Below are 20,647 nucleotides of genomic sequence, written 5' to 3' on the forward strand. Positions count from 1 at the left end.
CACACAGCCCGAACCATAGAGAAAATGATTTCGTCTCTATTTAGAGTATGAGACACCGCATGTAAACAACTGGAGAGGAAAAGGGGGGTGCGCAGAGGGGAGAGGAGGAGAGGCGGCTCGGCAGTCACGTTCGAGCCACAGAGAAATGGAGTCTGGAGGAAAAGCATCATTAAGGAAGAAGCGAAGTCCGCTGTGTGAGTGATGACCGGTCCGACTGACCCCAAAGAAATGACGCCGTCGTGGGCGCCTCTCACAGTGTCTCCCCTCGGGAACCAAACAGGGGCCGAGAAACGACCCAATACACAGGAACCAAGTAGATTTGGGGGGCGGAGGCTGTTTGCACAGCCAAGTCCCCACATCCTCGGTCCACCTCTTCCCGCAGGAGCCTGTGCCTACCCCACCCCCAACACCCCCAAGACGAAGGTTCTCCCTCCCCAAGCTGAGTCCTATGACCCGCCCCCCCCAGTGATTCCCATTCTGCCCTCGGAAAATAAAAAATGTATGACCCTCTTCTGCCCGACAACTCATGAAGCAGCTACAAATAAAAATCCCGTTCCTACATTCCAAATCACTTCTCCCACCGCCTATGGTTTGAGACACTTTGTAAGTAGGCCCATTACAGGCTCATTTAGTGACCGACTGATACACTTGGTCTTAACACTGTTAAATAAAACTTCTTCAACTCTTCCAACCATCTGACATTTTCTAAGTCCTCTGCCCTCGTGGTTTCCCTCCTACCTGCTCTGACCCATTCCTGTGGGGCACAGTCTGAGCACTACAAGGTTAGAAAGTACACCGAAGAAACCCCTGCCTTTTAAGGTGCAGAGATGTAACTGTGTCATAAAGATAATAAAAAGTAAGATCTAAATAGAGATACCTTTAGCTCTGACAAGGTAAGACCCTCTGGGGAAACTCTGGGCCAACAGACCATCACTTGATAGCTAAAATTTCCAGTTTCCTCTGTGATATAGAAAAGGTTAAATAAATGGATAAGGAGGGGCACTTGGACCGCTCAGTGGGTTAAAGCCTCTGCCTTCCCGCTATGATTCCAGGGTCCTGGGATCCAGTCCCACATAGGGCTCTCTGCTCAGCAGGGTGCCTGCTTCCTCCTCTCTCTGCCTGCCTCTCTGCCTACTTGTGATCTATATCTGTCAAATAAATAAATAAAATCTTAAAAAAAATAAAATAAATGGATAAAGAAAAAAATGCCCCCCAAAGACGGAAATTTACCATAAAAACGTATTCAAAATTTCTAATATCCAAATATGTAGGTTTCTACCTAGACATGGGTCCCCTGTATCCATATTAGAATCTCATGTAAGCTTTCCAAGGACCCAGCAAAGTTATTGTTATTATCCCCATTTTCAACCTGGGACATCTGGGTGGCTCAGTCAGGTAAGCCTCTGACTTCGACTCAGGTCATGATCTCAGGGTCCTGGGATCAGCCCTACTTTGGGGTTCCCACTCACCTGGGAGACTGCCTGGCCCTCTGCCCCCTCTCCCTGTTCATGCTCTCTTTCTCCCTCAAATAAATAAATAAGTAAAATCTTCAAAAAGAGAGAGAGAGAGAGAGATTAACTGTCTTCCTCAATTTCCACAGCCAGTTAAGTGGCAGAAGCAAGATTTAAACTCCGGGCAACAGGCACCAGGGTCTGTGCTGGGTTTTTTGGTTTTTTGTTTTTTTAATGAAGGACTTTATTTTTTTTTTCTTTCAAGATTTTATTTAAAGATTTTTATTTTATTTATTTGACAGACAGAGATCACAAGTAGGCAGAGAGGCAGGCAGAGAGAGAGGAAGGGAGACAGGCTCCCAGCCCAGCAGAGAGCCTGATGCCGGGCTTGACCGCAGGACCCTGGGATGATGACCTGAGCCAAAGGCAGAGGCTTTAACCCACTGAACCACCCAGCTGCCCCTCAAGATTTTATTTAAATTCAAGTTAGCTCACATATAGTGTATTTTTAGCTTCAAGGGTGAAATTTACAAATTCATCAGTTCCAAGGGACACCCAATGCTCCTTCCATCACGCGCCCTCCTCAGTGCCCAGCACCCTGTTACCCGGTCTCCCACACTCCCTCCCCTCCAGCAGTTCTCAGTTCGTTTCCTGGAGTTAACAGCCCACGCTTTTAACCAACACACATATTGCCTCTCGACTATTATAATAAAATTACCACTACAAACAATTTTTTTAAACCTATACCTCTATTTTTACATTTAAATGGAAGGCCATTCACTTCATTAGCACATGAGGCCAGGGAGATTAAGTTCACAGGAGGGGACCGTGGTTACCTCTGCAAGTTCTGCGGGGAGGGATGGGCTGCCCTCCCGCCTCACCCCTCCGCCAGAGTGACTGAAGGGCGGTGCGGAGGACGGTAACTGATCAGCCAACCCGGTAACCATAAGCCCATCTTGCTGCCCTACTCAAAGCATAGGGAGTTTGATGATGGACAAAATCCATCATAAAATAAAGGCGAGAAAGGCCTGATGTTTTCTGATGTTTTCCATACCAGTCTGATGGGGAGATAAACTCAAGAATCCAGACGTGGGGCGCCTGGGTGGCTCAGTGCCTTAAAAGCCTCAAATAAATAAATACAATCTTTAAAAAAAAAAATCCACAGACGTTATTAGCAGTCCTCCTCCTCCCCTGGTGCCTCTTGCTCCTTTGAACAACAGCTTCGGTGTCCGAGTAAAGGTTCACAAACTTCCCACAGACTGTCCTGGAGGTGCTGTGCTCCATGGAGGAGGTGTGCACAGGCGCTGTCCCTGACACCAGACTGGACTGGTTCCTTGGCAAAGGACCACACCGGAGCACCTTCCCGTGACCCAGTCACGTGGGGTTTTACAGAATGCTTTGATGACCAGAGGGAGGAGCACAGTTCAAGGGCAACAGTCTGAAGCAGCCCGCAAGACTCTCCAATCCGTTAAAAATATGCATTGGGCACCCAGGTGCAAAGTCCTAGTGTAAGTACGGAGACCTGAACGTGTTTCAACAGCGCACCTAACACAGGCTACGTACACTGGTACCCGCAAACTTTTTTAGGAGCAAATGACATGGTCTCTCCTCTCAAGAAGCTTGAAAGACACTTGAGGGGATGAGATAGTCATGCATCAAAAGCACAAAGAATACAAGACAGTGTCTGTCCAAGAGGAGGAGCAGTTAGCAGGTGCCTCTGAGAATTCTGGAGTAAAGCACCTGGCCAGCAAAGTCAAGAGTGGCTCAAAGGCAAAGGCAAATCTTTCCTAAAATCTGGGCTGGTGAGAGAGAAGAGAAAAGGCACACTCATGGGAACATGAGCTCCGTGAAGAGAGTCTCTGCATGCCTCGTGTTTATAGATGTGCTCCGGAGACGTGGCCAGCCAACGGTAGGCACAAAGTAGGCACGTGCTGAGTGAGCGAATGTCCCGGGGAGGGCAGGTATGAAGCCAGGAATGGAGATGCTGATGCAGGGAGTGGGGGAAGCATGAGGTGGACCTGCCTGCGGCTGAGCGGTCATCCCGGAGCACAGGAGGGGAGGCTAAGGGGTGGCCTAAGATGAGGTTAAGAATGGTCTCTCATGGATTAGAAAATGACCCAGGTTGTATTAGCAATGAATTCCGCTTGGCATTTGTTATAGATGTTAGTGTCCTCCTAAGAAGCACTACCCCTGCAGGAAACCCTCATTCTCCAAAAACAAGTGTTTATAAGCTTATGGTGGCCCATAAGAGGGACGGAATGTTGACAGGATGACCAGACATTGCCTCCCGCGGGGGTTTCTCTGCACCTCCCATCACCACGCAGAAGCCTGCAATGCCAAGACTCTCTCTGCTTTGCCAGAACATACGAATGGAGGAGGGGAAAAAATCCTAGTCTGCAACAATATTACACTAAACTTATCCTAATTCCATGTAGCTCAAGTCAACAAACATTTCTTAAATACGACATGCAAGACCCTGCTTGTTGCTGATGAAGTTATAGCGTCCAGCCCCACAGCTCGGTGTCCGTTTCTGTGTCCTTCAAGGCAGACAGGAAAAGCGTACCGTGAGACCAAAGAAACCTGTTGATTTCTGAGCCAAGACCAGGGTGGCCGGAAGCACAGTGGGAACTGGGCAGGGCTCAAGGAAGGAGGTGGCAGCTGAGGTGGCCCCGAAGATGGGTAAGCAAAGTGGGAGGGAGAAGAAACCTGGGGATCTTTCGAGGCAGCAAAGCAGTGTGCTGAGGGACCATGTGGCTTTGAGAGTACAAGGTGCTTTGGAGAAGGGCTGGCGGCTGACCTTGCTGGACCGGCAGGGCTGAAGGAGATGGGTACAGATAAAGCCAGAGCAGTCGACTGAGATAAGAGTTTGAAGAGCAGAAAATTGTCCGAGAAGGACATTACGGGGTCTTATGGGGGCGGAGGTGCTGTTCATGCTGTAAATTTAGGTTCCCAAGGGAACAGAGTATAGGACACACCCAAAGAGAGAACGTAATGAAAGGGCAACACAACCGAAGAGCCTGTTGGGAGGAGCAAGAAGCTGCCTGAACAAGGAACACAGAGAAGTGCAGAGATGTGAGATACTTTTCTGTTTCCTAAAGGGACTGTCCAGAAGGTCCAGCAGGAAATATTAAAGGTACCACTCACAATGCATTTCTAGAAGCATCGTGTACACCTACCATGACTTGCCCAGAATCGATCCAAAAGCCTGTCTGGGCTCGGGTGATAGTCTGACATCTGAAGTGGTGCCCAGAGTAGAATATTAGTTTGAATTGAGAAATAAAAGGAAGAGGAGAAATCTGCTGAAGAGAAATCCCTGGGCACCAATAATGGACCAGAATTTCCCGGTTGCACGAACGCTGATTTAAAAAAAAAAAAAAAAAAAAGCACAAATTTAAAATTCAACGAAAGTGATTTCAGAAACAGAAAGTTCTGAAGTCTTCAAGGGCTTTATAGGCCAGGGTGTACCGAGGTGAGTGGCTTGTTGTTAGGGTGGCAGAAGACACTGCAGTTATGGTTGTGTTCAGTGCTGCAGAGCACAGGCAAGCAAACTAAGTATTTTAAGAACAAACAGACTTGTGGTATCCCTGCAGGCAGTGGGGTGCACCAGCAGGACCACAGAGTGAAGAATAAAGTTATTCTACATGACTTCCTAGAATCCTCAAAAGTCTTGATTTGGGGCAGCTGGGTGGCTCAGTTGGTTAGGCGTCTGCCTTCGACTCCGGTCATGATCTCGGGCTGGGATCCAGCCCCACATCCAGGGTCCTGGGATCGAGCTCCCCATCAGGCTCCCTGCTCCATGGGGAGTCTGCTTCTCCCTCTCCCTGGACCCCTTCCCCTGCTCGTGTACTCACACGTTTGCTTGCTCTCTCTCAAATAAATAAAATCTTAAAAAAAAAAAAAGTCTTTGGATTAGATCAATTCTCCTGACATTAGGAAGACACAATAATGATATTTTATGAGCTGGACAAGGCAGGGAAAGTGATCTTGTATATCAACATTTGACTGAGGATAATCCTGGGGTCCAAATGGGGGGGGATGACTTGCCCAAGGTTACCGAGAGTTGGTAGCAAAGCCAGAGGTAGCCCCCAGAGGTCCTGATTCCGAATGCAGACATCTCTCTATTATTCTGCAATACCTTGTAAAATTTATTAAAAGAACATTAAATTCTAAGCCTTTTCTGGATGCATTTTGGCTATTATAAATGAAGCAGGCAGATGTCCAACTTTCCATTCTTCACTGTGGTATAAATTATTTTTCTGCCCTTGGTTCTTCTCATCAACATCCAAAGAAGATACGGAAGGAAAAGATAGAAGTGAAGTCAAAAAAACTGGGAGCTGAGGAGTTTTCAGGTAAAAGACAGATTTTAAATTTGATGTTTTGATACTAAACTTTAAGAAAATGAGGGGAAGGGGCACCTGGGTGGCTCAATGGGTTAAGCCTCTGCCTTCAGCTCAGATTATGATCCCAGGGTCCTGGGATCGAGCCCCTCATAGGGCTCTCTGCTCAGTGGGGAGCCTGCTTCCTCCTCTCTCTCTGTCTGCCTCTCTGCCTACTTGTGATCTCTGTCAAATAAATAAATAAAATCTTTATTAAAAAAAAAACTAGGGGAAGACACGGGGAAATGAGATGATAAAATTTAATTTAATGTCATATAATTCCATTATAATTTTATTACAAAAGCATCTGCATTTGTGGACTATTCGTTTCCAACACCCCCTGGGTGGAAAGTCACCTAGTACATCACAGGCAGTGGAACTCAGTATTTTCAACTTCAGAGGACAGGGATGTGGGCCCAGAGAAAGCCCACACAGTAAGCCTGGGAAAAAGATTCTGTTTTGAAGACTTCCCCAAATTCAGGCAAGCTATATAGTACACTCTGTAATATATCACTTTTTGTCTTAATAGTAAAAGTTTTAAAAAAACGTTTCCACCGAACATCACTCAACATGACTTTCCGAAACCTACAAGGGAAGCAGCTCAAGGAGGCCTGTCCACATTTGTCTCGAGGTTGTATAAACTTGCAGTGTAAGTCCCAGTCCCCGGAGGCGAATACGACCCCAATTGGAGAGGCAACAACTACATGTGAAAACACACCAGAAAGTGGTATTTCCCAATTCATTTTCAAAGTCATCCTCCGTACTTCTGCAGCTTTAAAGACAGACGATGATAGAGTCCCAGAGCTCTGTTAGCTGGAATTCGTTAGAAGGTCAAAGAGCGGAGAAACTGAATTACTTTATCACTGGCTTATTTAATTATGGCCAAGTTATTCTCTCTGTGGGCTGCATTCCTCTTCTGTAAGATGGAATCAGGAGAAAAAAAAAAAAAAAGAACGAAAGAAAGAAAGAGAAAAAGAACGTTGCAAAGTCTCCCATATTTTTTAAAAGGAGACGTATCTATAGAACTAACCTCTGACCTCAAGGTGCTTCCAATTAACTGAAGAATGAAAAGTCAACACACATGAAAAGAAGGTATCGCGCTACCTCCCCAAGAAAACTATGAATAAGTGGGGGAAAATTACGGCAAACCAAGTCCAGACGGAGTGTAAAGAAATACCCCAGCCAAACATTTTCGATCACAGAGCTGAACTCCGCACGCCTGGGTTACAGGTTCCAACAGAATGCTGTCGCAAGGGGGGAGCCACTAATCCAAACACACGCTTCGGGGGAACTGGGGTCCCTCCAGCGCGCTGCTCGTCTGACACATCCATAAACCCTGGGCTGACTCGCACGTCTACACTATTCCAACTGACTCAAGTGAGAACAGGATTTGGACTGTACTTCCTGGATTCTACAAAGTGTCTGAAAACAGTGGTTTCAGCACCTGAAGCAGTCAAATAGCTGTTGACGGAAAAACAACAATAACATGATGTGGGCTTGGGTTTCCTCTAAGTAGTCATTTCACAGACTTCTACTTATCCGCTAACTGCTTTGGCTGACGTTAGTCCAATCTTCAATGTCATCTCCACATGTCATTGCAAGGAAGTCAGAGTGTACATTTGTATTCACAAAGTGTTTACGAAACTAGGGGGAAAAAATCATAAAGTTCTGGAGTCAAAAAATATAAGCCATATTGTCTATTATCTGTCTATAACGAATGCATAAAAAAATTGGAATTTCTATGCTTAGTGATCCCTGTGATTATACACTCATCCACATCTGCTCTGTCCAATACAGTAGGTACTAGCCATGTTTGTTTTTGTTTTTAACTTTAATTTAATTTGAATTAAATAAATTTAAACTTAGTTCCTCGGGGCCCCTGGGTGGCTCAGTCCTTAAGTGTCTGCCTTCAGCTCAGGTCATGATCCCAGGGTCCTGGGATCGAGCCCCGCATTGGGTTGTTGCCTCAGAGAGAAGCCTGCTTCTCCCTCTCTCACTCCCCCTGCTTGTGTTCTCTCTCGCTATGTCTCCCTCTCTCTGTCAAATAAATAAATAAAATATTTAAATAAATAAGTAAATGCATTTATTTTAGTTCCTCTATTTCAAGTGCTCATTAGCTAACACGGGGCCAGTATGCACCATACTGGGCTCGGCATATATGGAATATTTCCGTCATCTCAGAAAGTTTCACTGGACAATAATGATCTAGTTAATCAACAAGCAAGCACAAGAATATCAGGTACCATTCACTATTACCATAAAAACCTATAATTTTTAGACGTAAATTTCTTAAATTAACATACCCAAATCAAGGAATTTCTTAATGTTCAACATCTATGGGTTTGTTCTTTTTTTTTTTTTTTTTAAGATTAACTTATTTGACAGAGAGAGACACAGTGAGAGAGGGAACATAAGCGGGGTGAGTGGGAGAGGGAGAAGCAGGCTTCCCGTGGAGCACGGAGCCCAATGTGGGGCTTGATCCCAGGACCCTGGGATCATGACCTGAGCCGAAGGCAGCCACTTAATGACTGAGCCACCCAGGTGCCCCAACATCTATGGATTTTAACACCTATGTGGATTTGTGTAGTTATACCAAGATCAGGTTGAGTCAGACTTATGGAACAATTCCATCACCCCCTCCCTCCCAGAACTCCTTCATCCCTGCCAAAACACTCCTAACCCCTGGAAACAAGTGATATGCCCATGTTGTTGCATGTAGGAGGAATGGGATCTCTGGGTCATACGGTAAGAGTGTATTTACCTTTACAGCGAACTACCAAACTACTTTCCAGATTGGCGAGGTCATTTTGCAATCCACTGAGCGGTGTATTTCTAGAAGTTTTTCATAGATTTCTTGAGATTTTTCTCCATGGTCACTCATGTTGTCTGCAAATAGGAACAGTATTATTTCAACCTGCAAGGCTTTTAGTTCCTTTTTCTATAGGAAGGTTTTTTTTTTTTTTTTTAGGAATTCTAGCATGTTGTTGAATAGGGATGGCAAGAATGGACATCCCTGTCTTGTTCCCAGTGTTAAGGGGAAATCGTTCAGTCTTTCTCTATTAAATATGATGTCAGCAGCAGAGTTTTGTAGATGTTCTTTTTTTTTTTTTTTTCCAGGTTAAGGAAGTTGCTTTCTATTCCCAGATGAGGAACTTTTATCATTACTGTGTGTTGAATTTTGTCGATTACTTTTTCTGAATCAATTGATATTATCATGGGATTTTTTTTTCCCCCTCCTTTAGTTTTTTAACATGGTAGATTACAACAACTGATTTTCAAATGCTGAATTCACCCTACATTCCAGGGCTAATCTCCACTTGGTCATGGTTTGTTATTCTTTCTGTGTATTGCTGGATTCAATTTGCTGATATTTTTTGGAGGATCTCTGCATCTATGTTTATGAGGTGTATTGGTGTGTGGCTTTGCTGTACTATCTGTGTCTGGTTGTGGCATAAGGATAAGGCTGGTTTCCTAAAATGAGTTGGGAAGTGTTGCCTCTTCTTCTCTTTTCATGTCAAATCGGTGGTATTTCTTCCATAAACATTTGGTAGTAAACTTTCTGGACCTGGAGTTTTTGGAAGTAAAATGTTAACTGTAAGTTAAATGCATTTGAAGGATAGAGAACTATTCTGGTAACCTACTTCATCTTGAGTGGGTTCTGATAGGATGTTCTTTCTAGGATTTGGTCCATTTCATCTAAATTGTTCAATGTATGTGCACAGACAAGTTTGTAGTACTTACTCTTTTTTTTTTAAAGATTTTATTTATTTTATATAGAGAGAGACAGCAAGAGAGGGAACACATGCAGGGGAAGTGGGAGCAGGGCTCAATCCTAGGACCCCACCGGATCATGACCTGAGCCAAAGGCAGATGCTTGGCAACTGAGCCACCCAGGCACCCCGGTAATCACTTATTTTTAATGTCTATAAGATCTGTAAGGATATGCCCTCTTTGACTCCTAATATTCACAATTTGAATCTTATTTCCTGGCCAATTTGGCTAGAGGTTTATCAATTTTACTGCTATTTTTGAAGAACCAGCTTTGACTTCATTGGCTTTCTCCATGAATTTTGTGTTGAAATTCCTTGACGTCTACTCTATTATTTCTTTCCTTCTGCTTGCTTTGAATTTGTTTTGCTCTTCTTTTTCTCATTCCCTTAGGCAAAAGCTTAGGTTGTTCATTACAGAACTATTCTTCTTTTCTAACATAAGCACTTAATCTATATATTTCTCTCTAAGCCCTACTTCATCTGCTTTATATGAATTATGATATGTTGTATTTTCATTTTTGTTCACCTCAAAACACTTTCTACTTTTCCTGAGACTTCCTCTTTGATCCATGGATTATTTAGAAAAGGTTGTTTAATTTCCTAGTATTTGGGGATTTATCAGCTACCTTTCTGTTGTTGATTTCTAGCTAAATTCCATTATGGTAAAACAGCACACTTTGAATTATTTCAATTCTTTTAACTGTTTTTAGGTTTATGTTTCAGGATATCATCTATCTTTGTGAATGATCTCTGAGGATTTGAAAGGAATGTATATTCTGCTATTTTGAGGAGGAATGTTTTAAAAATGTCATTTGGATCTAGTTGATTAATGATATTGTTCAGTTTTTCTATATTCTTACTGGTTTTCTACCTACTTACTCTATCAATTACTGCAGGACTCATGTTGAAGTCCCCAACTATAATAATCTATTTCTCTTTTAGTCCTATCTTGTCTCATGTACTTTAAAGCTCTGTTATTAAGTACAAATATTTTTAATACATTCTTTTGAAAAGACAAAATTTTTTTGTAAGAGTACTTAACCATGAGATCTATCTTCTTAACAGATTTTAAGTGTACAATACAATACTGTTCTCCAGGGGCACATCTTGTACATCAGATTGCTAGAACTTATTCATCCTACAAAGCTAAAATTTTATACACATCATCAATGAGCAACTCCCCATTTCTCCCCTCTCCCCCCTGTCCCTAGAAAACACCTCTCTATTCTTTGCCTCCATGAGTTTGCTTATTTTAGATATATTAAGTAGAATCCTGCAGTATTCATCCTTCTATGACTGGCTTACTTCACTTAGCATGGTATCCAGGTTCACCCATGTTGTTGCATATTGTAGAATATCTTTCTTTTTCAAGGCTGAATGATACTCCATTGTATGTATGTATGATCTTTTGCTTATCCTTCATCTGTCATGGACATTTAGGTTGCTCCACATCTTGCCTATTGTGAACAGTGTTACAAGGAACACAGGAGTGCTAATACCTCTTCAAGATCCTGCTTTCAATTTTTCAGAGTAAATAAGAAGTGGTATTTCTGGATCATATGGAAATTCTATTTTTAATTTTTTGAAGGAAATTTTACACTGTTTTCTACAGTAGCCGCACGATTTGGATTCCCACCAATGGTGTACAAGAGTTCCAATTTCTCTACAACCTCACCAGCACTTGTCTTTTTTGTTTTGTTTTGTTTTTTGATAATAGCTATCCTAACAGGTATGAGGCAATATCCCACTGTGGTTTTGATTCACATTTTCCTGATGGTTAGTGGGGTTGGCATCTTTTCATATACCTGTTGGCTACTTGCATGTCTCCTCTGGAGAAATGACTATTTAAGCCTTTAGCCCATTTTAAAATCAGGTTGTTAGTTTTTTTTTATTTTTGTTTTTGCCACTGAGTTATAGGAGTTCCTTATATATTTTAGAAATTAACCTCTTCTTGAATATATGGTTTATAAATATTTCCTCCCATTTTAGAGGTTGCACTTTTACTCGACTTTGTTGCTGTGCAGAAGTTTTTTAGTTTGATTTAGTCCAACTTACCTAATTTTGTTTTCATTATCTGTGGTTTTGGTGTCAAATCCAATGACAATCATTAAAATCACTGAAATCATTCAGTGGAAAACATTAAAATAATTTCCAAGACTAATGCATGAAACTGCCTGTTTTCTTCTAAAAGTCCTATAGTTTGGGGTCTTACATTAAAGTATTAATTCCATTTTGACTTGATTTTTGTGTATGGTGGAAGAAGTACATACACTTTTTGTGTCATCTTTGTAAACGTACCCATTCATTTTTGTGCAACAATCCTCTTTATCCCCAATAATTTCCCTTGCTCGGAAGTCTCCTTTTTTTGACATTGATATAGCCACTGCAGCTTTCTTTTGATTAGTGTTTACAAGGTATGTCATTTTACCTTTTACTTTTAACCTAGTCACATCATTATATTTAAAATGTATTACTTGTAGACAACATATCCCTTGGTCACTTTTAAAAAATTCACTGTGACAGTCTCTGTTATTTATTTGGTATGTTAGACCATTTATATTTAATGTAGTTGTTTATATGTTGGGATTTAGATCTACCACTTTTCATGCTTCTACCCTCATTTTGTTCCTGTTCTCCTCTTATTTTCATTTGGAATATTTGAATACTTTTTACTATTCTATTTTAATTCACCTGAGTTTCTATTAATTTCTTTATATAGTTTTTTTAGTTGTTCCTCTAAACATTTCAGTATATATGTTTAACTTTTCATAGTCTGATTAGAATTAATATATTACTTCACTTCAAGTGAAAAACATTACCACCATATTGGTTCCTTTACTCTCCTGTTTTTATGTTATAGTATATACACACTGAAAAGTTCAGCACTCATATATACATTTATACACACTGCAAAGTTCAACACCTTTTTAATATGTTATATTTTTATATACATTTTTCATCATTACACATATTTTATAGAACTTAAGAAAAAAAAAGTTAACTATATTTAGCCAGATACATAACATTGTTGCTTTTCTTTCATTCCTGATGTTCCAAGTTTTCCTCTGGTATTTTCTGTCTATCAGCATTTCTCTTAGAGCAAGTCTCTGGCAGTGAATTTTTCTTTGTTTTGTTTTATTTTAACTGAAAATGTCATTATTTCACCTTTGTATCTGAAGGATATGTTCACTGGATATTTTTAAAATATTGTTCCATGGGGTGCATGGATGGCTCAGTTGGTTAAGTGCCCAACTCTTGGTTTCAGCTCAGGTCATGATATTATGGGCCATGAGGCTGAGCCCTGCACCAGGCTCTGTGCTCAGGGGAAGTCTGCTTGAGATTCTCTCCTTCTTCTCCCTCTGTCCCTTCCCCCCACCAATCTCTAAAAATAAATAAATAAATCTTTTAAAAAATATATTGTTCCATTCCATTCTGGCCTTCATGGTTTCTAAAGAAAAATATGCAGTCATTCTACTTGTTTTATTATATATCATATTTCTCTAGCTGCTGTCAAGATTTTTTCCTGTTTAACCTTCAGCAATTTATGATGTATCTGGGAATGGATTTATTTGAGTTTATCCTGTTTAAAATTTGCTGGGCTTTTTGAATCAGAAAGTCTGTCTTTTGCTAAATTTAGAAAGTTTTTAGCCATTATTTCTTCAAGTATTTTTTCAGACCACATTAGACCTTTGATGACAAAAATGTTAGACATTTTGGTATTGTCCCACATCCCCTGAGAACTGTTGATTTTTTTCTTTCAATATTTTGTTCTCAGTTGTTGAGACTGAATAACTTCCATTGATTGATCTTCAAGTCCAGACTTTGATTAGCTCCATTCTGTATCGAGCCCTTGCATAATTTTTAATTTTGGTTATTCTAGATTTCAATGCTAAAACCTTTGATTCTATATTACATCCTCTATCCCCTTCCACTCTACCTTCTTATTCTTTTTCAAGAGTGTTTATCCACACTTCTTGAACCATAATTATAATAGCTGATTTGAAGTCTTTGTCTAATAATTTCAACATGTGACACTTCAGTCTGGCAACTGCTGACTCTCCTTTACCATACAAATGGAGATTATCCTGGTTCTTCATATACTAATTCTGAGTAATGTTTATTAATATGTTGTGAGTCTCCAAGTCTTTAAATCCAAAGGAAAAAGTTGATTTTTTTTAAAGCATGGTAATCAATGTGGTAAGTTCAGCGCTGCAATTTCCAAACCACCTCTGTCAGGTGTGATTTGAATGTCGGTGTGCCCAAAGCTTTTTCAAGGCTATTTGGATCTGTCCCTGTACATACCATTCAGTAGTCAGTCTGAGAATTTTGTTACGGTCTGGTTCATATGTCACATCTCAAAGTGTTTAGAATGCTGCTTCAGGTCCAGATTCACACATGCGCTGCTTAGAAGTGGACCCAGGAGTTCATACAACATTTTATGTGACAGCTCTCTTGAGCTCCCTCCTCTTGGTGATCTCCTCAACACTTTCCAGTCCCCTGAGGTCCTTCTGCCAAAAGGCTGGGCCTTTGGTTTCCTTGATCAATCATGTACTTCTGGCTACTGTCTTAGTTAGACTAATGCCAAACTGTAGGAGGACAGAGCGAGGGAGAAAAAGTAATGGGAATTTACCCCACACTCTTGGGACCATGGTTCCTCCCTTCGGAGAGAAGGATTCCCCTATCCTTACAATTCGAGAGGAGTACCCACCCTGACTGTTGTTATCTCTCTGCAGGATGACTATAAGTTGGACAGGAGAGAATGAAAAAAGAAGAAACAAAACAGTGCCTTCCCTCGCTCATCTGAACATAGGAGTCCATTTTTCTACTTTTCAGACCAAAAAGTGAGGACTTCTTTTCAAGATCTTTCTGTTCACACCATTGTGCCTTACTGGGTTTTGGGCCACTGTTGAGTCTATGCCATGTGATAGCAGAGAGGGTATAAAGAGGAAACTCACAACCAGTTGGGTGGTACTTCAAATTCTGGTCTCCTTTCCCCATTTGCCTGCTACTACCATTTCTTTTCAAGTGTCCTTAAGTGGCAGCTTAATGTCTTCTGTGCAAAATCCACAGTTCCATTCAGTAGAAAAGATGAGGCGGAGTCTGCGTATCCATCTTACTCACAAATGGAATCTTCTTTTTATCGTAATTGCTTTTTCTTGTTTAAAAAACATAATTATAAATAAGTCAGCACTGTTGACCATGAAAGCCAGTATGTTAACATTGGTCTTTGTTTTCCTTTTATAAAATCTTACTTTCATTTCAGGATGTATTTAATCAAGATGGTTTTTTAAATTGTTTAATTTTAGCTGCAAAAATATTTCACTTCAGCTCTTCCATTTCTCACATATCAAATACCTCCCCCTATCCCACCTTGGTGATCATGGTAGATAGACATGGTTCACTTAGACTGACTGCCCTTTTTGTGGTCTCTTTAGCACAGTGCTTTCTCTAAAGTCACCACAGGAAAGCTAATATGATTGACACGAGCGCCATTTTCTCATTCCCCACATCCAGCCTCCGGCACGGGGACTAATGAGCTTCGTCATCAGTGTTAGATGAATCGGGGCAGTGAGGCACCCGCACTCCCCACAAACCAGATCATTAGCCTCAAATGTCATTATTGCGCTCTCTGCTTCCCTCTTTGACCCTCTCTCTTTTATCCACACTACACACGGCGTGGTAATAGGTGCTTCGAAGACTCCCTTCTTTGCCGTGGCTGAAGCCGTTACTACTGAGAGGAGAAACAAGTATGGCCGGATACTTTGACTCAGATTTGTTCAGTTCTCCTACTTTTACTTCAGACTGACGCCACTCAATTTGTGCGGTACACGAGCATGACTAGCCTCTGTACTCTACCAACTCTAAACATTCCAAAAAAAGCAAAACTCCCAACAACATAGTCCCACGCATAAGTCATTTTACCACCATATTCCAATGGCCTTCTGACTGGGAGGAGGGGTAGTATTACCTAGTGACACCTTAAAAAGGGGTCCATGAAGACAATGTTCACATCGCAGGTATCATTTTGTGTGACAGAGCTGGGGCAGTTTAGTCATCACAGGACAGAAAGTGCCTGTTGAACAGAAATCGCTAGTGGGCACATGAAGAGTAGGCAAGGCCTATTTATAATTCTATGCTCCCGTGGAGTAAAAGCCACAAGTCCTATCTGCAGCAGGAGCAGATTTGTTAGAAAAGGTTTATGTATCATGGATACACTTTCCTCCTCAGCCCAAATGAGGATTTTAATTCTGGCTACTGGCAGCCGCGCTGTGGTGGGGGAGAGAGCGAGGGAGAGAAGAAGGCCACTGGGCTCAAACTGCTTCAGACGGCACCCCTGCTGTTCGTGGGACGCCACCACGTTCCTTCAGCTACGAGGTGACTGCCCTTTGTTCTGCATGACTCCCCCCATGACATGCGAAGGGTACATGCCCCCCCTGGGGAGGGGGGCGCAATGATGTGACCTGGGTCAGGGAATGAGACCCAGGAGCCTCCCCCTCAGAGAGTGACAAGCTTTGCTTGGTCTGTTCTAGAGTGTGGTGGCCTGTGGAGCTCCCCCACCCAACAGAGAAAACACAGCTTTCGTGTCTATGTGGTGCCTAGGGAGTCATTTAAACTGAGTTACCAGTGCAGACGTCTCTGAGAGGTAGTCACACAGTGAAGGCCACCAGAGAGGTCAGTACAATCCTTACTGAAATAATGACAAATTATAAAGTAAGTAAAATTTGATTTCTAACTCAAACGGGGCACAGAACTGCTCAACCTCTCTCCCACCCCTCATTCCCCCCCCCCCCCACCACACACACACCCCGGCGCTACAGAGAGCAAGAGAACTGACGAAGGGGCTAGAACTATTTTCTACCATTAGGCAAAGAGCAGCGCCTCATGAAGTGGCCGACCAGCTCCCTTACACTCAGGTTAGCTTAGATGTCCAGACCCAAATCAATAGTTTCCACAACCGCAGATAAGTAAGTTTAACTTATAAAAACTGCAAACCCTGCACATTAAAAAGCCAGAGTTCACACACCAGGAATAAGTACAAATCAAACTAATGTACAAAATGAATGTATCTGAATAGTAAGCTGTTTCTATAAAATCATTCTAAATCTATGAAATTTATCAACACAAGTTTATCCATAAGCTTTTTTATAATAAAAGAATAATAGTACAATTTTGCTTCCACATTTCAATTTTTAGCCTTTTCCTTGCTGATTAATCATTGCCCATTCAAGTTTTTAAATTTTGTTGTCTTTTTTGTTGGTTGGTTTGTGTGTGTTTTTTTTTTTTTTCCTGGAAGTAACACCTACACTGTTGAAGGAGGCCATATTCTTGATGATCTAGTTAGATAAGTAAAATTTTTCTGTTAACTTAAAAAAATCAGCATGTCTACCACATCCAAATTTTGAAATAATGGAGTCAAGGCACATAGGAAGAGCAAAACTGTCCTTTTCAGGTTCCATGCCCTATAAAACGCCAGTTTCAAGACCAAATGACTGATGGAGGACAGTATTCCATCGTGATCCTACATAATATTCCTTCATGCTAGAATCTAACATATTCTTACGTATCTATCTTAAAGTCATACTACTTAACCATCGTATGCATATAAGTTTTTGCCATCTTGTGCTTTATGATTTACCCTTTATTTCTTCTATCCTCACTCCCTCCTTAGCCCAACCTAGTCTCAAGAAAGAAAAAAAAAAAAATCCCGTGGCAACAAAGCTCCTTTTGGTAAATTGGCCTGGGGACTTAACAAAGTGGTCTGAAAAAGTGTTTGTCTTTTCAGCACTCGGTTTGTAGCAGAGGAAGTGGCAGGATTTCTATCTCCCCAGCTGACCGGGCTGCTGGTCACCTGGGAGCCTGAAGATGGCAGTTGGACCCAGAACTTTCCAAATTCTGACCCCACGTCTGTGTTTGTATGAACAATGCAAAGTCCCCAATGCAAAGAGGGAAAAATTGAACAACGTGGAAAATTTTTCATCAAGGTAACTCTACTAGATTTAAAAAAAAAAAAAGAAAATCTTTTAGGCTGACAAAGGTTGGTGCTTTTTAAAAAGCAGTTACTTCCAGGGCGCCTGGTGGCTCAGTGGGTTAAAAAGCACTTACTTCCTAGAACTGAAAGGGCGTAATGTCCACACAGACTTTATTGAAATGCTTTTGGTCTGTGAAGCCCAAACTTGACCCGTTATATTTGATTCCAGATGGGTGGGAGGTAGAAAGGCAGAGGGATCTAGAATTCTCACACATCCTGAAACCACGCCCATTCACGGGTGAAGCTGAGTTTGGAAATCAAAGTGCCGATGACCCTGATGACCTTTAATCCCTTGGATTAAAGAAAGGTATTTTTTTAGCCATTTAATCAGTGTGTACTAATGATTTTTTTTCAAGTGGATGGCCTCACTATTTTTCCTTAAACTTTGTCTTCTTCATTTTGTTTTCTCCTGCTTTTCAAAACACGGGACTTCCATATTTCTGTCTCAAAGATTAACATTACTAAATCGCTGGTTTATAAACTTTGATGTTCCATAGTTTTTTGGCACTATCTAGTTTGTAATCCAAAGTTCATGATCTTTTTTAATCCAGTACAATGTAATGGCTTTCCTTCTTAGCATAACCATTTTCACCATATCCTGCAATCCTCCTATGTCTGACTTCAAGAAATGAAAACAAAATGAACAAAACAATTAGAGCACTGGGAAATCAACAGATTCGGTTAGGTACGCCGTGGGTCCAGTCAGGTCTGGACAACAACTCAGGTGGTGAAGGTGTGTTTTAGTGTCTTCCCACCCATCCTCACACACCCTTAAAGACACCAGATACACTCAATTTTCCCTTTCTTTCCCTTGCACCATTTACCCTTCTGATCATGCCATTCACCACCACTATTTTCTCTGGGTACACACACACCCATCACCTTTTAACCACTGTCCTCTCTTGATAATGCATATCCTCCATCACCTCTGAATATTTCTCCCTTCCGTCCTCCTGTTAATAACAATGTCCACATTTATTGAGTCCCCATATGTGCCAAGCATTACCAAGGGGGCTTTCCACATGCCACCCCATTCATTTATCATCAGAGCATTAGGAAATAGAAACTATTATCTCCATTTGCTGGACAAAATCCAGGAGAATTTGGGAACTTGTTTGGGGTCCCAGTCCATAAACAGCTTTAATGACAGATCATCATAAGAGCTATAATATTGATGTAGTTATATCCAGGGAAATTTAAAAAAAAAAAAGGTTGGAAGCAAAACTTGACAAACTCAAGAACGATGTGCTTGTTTTAACAGCTCTCGAAAGTAGAGATTAGAAGATCAAGTCACAATTTCCACATGCGTCCTAGGTCATTCCCTCTAATTATGAACTTGTTTATGCACTCATGGTGAAATGAGTTAAAACCCATTTTTAATTTGACATTTCTGGCTTAGTGTCTTCTTCCATTTTCCACAGCCATCTGTAGCACGTTTGGGTCATGAAAGTCGGAGCCCACTGTGTGGTTTGGCCCGAGTACACAACCACCACTGAGCGGGGTTTCTGGGGAGAGTGCATCACGGGAAGGCTGCGGTGCGATGAAAAGGCAAGGTCTCCCACGGACCCGGGACAGCCATCAGTCTGTCAGTCAAAGGCAGAAGGGCCGAATTACACGGCTGTGGCTCCTTCCAGCTTTGGCTTTTCAGTTCCAAACAGCTGACTTATCAATTTCTTTGGGGAAACGAGTCATGTGTGAATCATTAAAAGGCAATCTGGATGCTAAATTCACAACACGGGTCTGAGTTTCCCCTGGCCTCTTCTAGAAAGGAGCGTCTGCAAAGGCTCCGACTTTCACCATCTTCTCTCCCCGCTCCCCCGGTACTCCATCCCCAGCAGAGGCACCCCCATCCACTATCCCAGTTGTAACCGTCAGGGGTACACAACGGAGAGGGGCCAAACCTCCCTCTCAGGTCCTACAACTTAGCCCACACTTCCAGACCCTCCTGCCTCTCTCCAGACAACTCCATCTACACGTCCCCAGTGCCGTAAACTCAACATGTCCAAAACGAAATTGATCCTTCCCATAAATCCCACAATCCCTTTGATCTCCTAGTTTGGATGACAGCACCATCATGGGTGCAGACACATGACCCGTGAATGTCAGAGTCCTGTCTCCTCCTCACCAAGAATGCCACCCACTGCCAGCAATGATCCATAATCTATTCCCCATAATCCACAGTCAATAAAGTCAGTCTGTCTGCTCCCTGCCTGGATGTTTCTAAATCTGGTCCCTTTCTTCTGCTTTGCTGTTGGCCCATCCTGGCCTCTCTGGACCACCCCAAAACCTCCTGCTGTTTTTTTGTGCCCACCCTGAGCACGACTACCACAATACGCTTCCTATCTGATGCTCCCGTATTTAAGGGACAACCTCGGTTTCATCAGCTTGAAAACAGGGATATAATCACCATCAAGTGCTCCAAATATGTTGATACCAATCACATCCCTATTTTCAAGCTAATAAAACCAAGGCTGTTATACTAGATACAAGGGATATGACTTTCTTATCATATCAGAAAGACATTCCTCTAGAATAACTTATCAGAGTTGAGGAACAAATCATTCTTCTCCTATCCCAGCCAGAAAGAGATCCCATGAAGGTTAAAATAATTTGATCACTGTAGCAACTGAATGCAAACAGAAGATAGAGATAAACTACGATTTCCTGGGTAGCTACTAAATGGCAAGTACTATAAGTAAGTTACTTAAATTAATAAAAGAAATAAGAAAATTCAGCTGGCAACATCGTTCAGATTTCATAGACCTCTCCCATTCCCTGGGTCTAAGGTCAAGGGTAACTTTTCCATAGAAAAACCCATCAATTTTTTAAGTACGTAAGATTGATGGATCGGTGCCTATTCTATGCTTAGGATGGGGCTCAGTACAATGAGGACAAAAGGAAAACCAAGCCATGATACCGGCCACCTGGAAGTAAACTACGGATTCGGGGGCATCAGGATAAGAATGGGATCGTTGACGAAGGCAGTGTCTGCTCTTCCATCTTTAGGACATCGATAGGACA

General features: G+C 41.9%; 1 protein-coding gene across 5 annotated transcripts in view; it reads right to left on the bottom strand.

Annotated features, from left to right (window-relative positions):
* STOX2 (storkhead box 2) overlaps positions 1–20,647 on the bottom strand; it is a 176,211-nt gene that overhangs the window by 36,463 nt on the left and 119,101 nt on the right. The gene's annotated exons all lie outside the window — the stretch shown is intronic.

This window comes from Neovison vison, chromosome 11 (genome assembly GCF_020171115.1).
Source record: "Neovison vison isolate M4711 chromosome 11, ASM_NN_V1, whole genome shotgun sequence".
NCBI classification, from domain to species: Eukaryota; Metazoa; Chordata; class Mammalia; order Carnivora; family Mustelidae; genus Neogale; species Neogale vison.